The 1,718-nt window shown below is 49.2% G+C and overlaps 1 non-coding gene across 1 annotated transcript; it reads right to left on the minus strand.

Annotated features, from left to right (window-relative positions):
- Window positions 1-1,153: 1,153 nt before the first annotated feature.
- Window positions 1,154-1,337, minus strand: LOC128687721 (U2 spliceosomal RNA). The gene has a single exon (XR_008406889.1). It is a non-coding gene; the product is annotated as a U2 spliceosomal RNA (small nuclear RNA).
- Window positions 1,338-1,718: the final 381 nt, after the last annotated feature.

Below are 1,718 nucleotides of genomic sequence, written 5' to 3' on the forward strand. Positions count from 1 at the left end.
GTGCTCCACCTGTGGTGGAGCTCGTGGTCGAGGGCATTCCATCTGTGGTGTTCTTGGCTGAGGGCGCTCCACCGGAGGTGGAAGTCTGGGCCCTCGAAGGCGGAGTCCAAGCCGCTGGGCTTCCCTTGCAGTTTGTCGGCGGTGTGCATCCTTATGGTTCTTTAGTCCTATTTTGGATGGGAATGCCTCATAACAGCCTTCGTTTTTGCACCTAAAACGCAGGTGTTGTTGGTGTTGTAGTTCAGGGGGCTCCATTCTCAGCCATCTATTCCTGGGACATCTGTGTAACGGACGACTTCCCAGGACGATGTTACATCCAACAGAAACATACGAGTGTGAGAGAATGATAACGTCGTGTGTGGTCAGGAGGTTTCGCTACAGTGACTGTTGAAGGTTGGTCCACAGGATGCCACCGCTTGACCATGGGCAGTTTTCAGTACACCTGAAGGACTTAGGGGGCGGGAAGCGGATGGTTACCATCTCGTTGGGGTTACATATCCCCATCCTCTGGCTGGTGGGGGATGTCAACAGCAGCACCACCGTTCTCCACTGGTCGATGGGGAATGCCAGCAGCACAATCATTCTCCACTGGCCGATGGGGGACATCGGCAGCATCAGCACTGCTATTCTCTGGAGACAGGAGCCAATTCTGCAAAAGAGAACCATAAATTTCCAGGGGGTTGTCCATCGCTGTCGGTGGAAGCCTCACTGCTGGAACCGTCCTCTCTCCTGTCGTCGTCCATCGCCATCGGTGGGGCCTTGTTGCTGGAACCATCCTCTGGTCGCTGCTCATCTATCTGAGACCAGAAGTCGTGGTTATCCTCCGTGTCATCGTCGTCACTCATCTGAGGTCATCGTTGTCTTCTTCCCCAGCTGGTAGTGGATCTGCCGGCTATTTACTATTTACTGCAAGAAAAAGTGTGCGTGAGTGAAGAGAGATGCACACCCACCCTCCACCAAGGTCTGCTGTGTATTAATAGGGAAGTGCTACCCGAGGCACCTGGTGTCCATCCTCAATGGTGAAAATTTGGACACTGGGAAATTCCTGGGGCATCCTGTTGGGTTCCAGTTAATGCCAGAAAGAAGTTTACTGTATGGGTGAACACTGCTTCATATTGTAATTTGATTAGATTGAGTTTTTTTTTCTCCCCAAGGGGAGTGGACCAATCCCGGAGGTACTGCAATACCGGGCCGATCCGCGGCAAAGGTGGAGCAAGCCCCTAGCACTTCGCCATGATCCAAAAATCAGTTTAATATCGAAGATCCCACATGGGGATCGTATCAGATATTAAGCTGATAAGAACAGATTTTATTTTCGAAAAATGCTACAATGGGTTTTACATCATGTTCATAATAATAACTAATTGATACAATGCAAAGCAGCACTCAGTGGTGTCTGCACTATTCTATTCTACTGTAATATGTCCTAAACATCAAGTTACAAGCTTCTTGATGTTACAAATTTACAATGTTGTTAATACTGCCTAGCACCTGTTATATGTTCAGTGTATATCATCCTTGACCATTTTATGGTGTCGCTCACACACAGCCTTCGGAAGAGTTTTTGGTATTTTCGTGAGGCCAGGCGTTTCATCAGTCTGTCGTTCGCCGGGTCGTAGCTCCCTAGTGAACCGACAATGAAGGCCTCAACTGTTACCCGGTGGTAGTTCTGCCTTAATTCAGCTGCAAGTTCGGCATACTTCTCTTCTTTCCGCAAT

Source organism: Cherax quadricarinatus, chromosome 27 (assembly GCF_038502225.1).
Source record: "Cherax quadricarinatus isolate ZL_2023a chromosome 27, ASM3850222v1, whole genome shotgun sequence".
Taxonomy (NCBI): Eukaryota; Metazoa; Arthropoda; class Malacostraca; order Decapoda; family Parastacidae; genus Cherax; species Cherax quadricarinatus.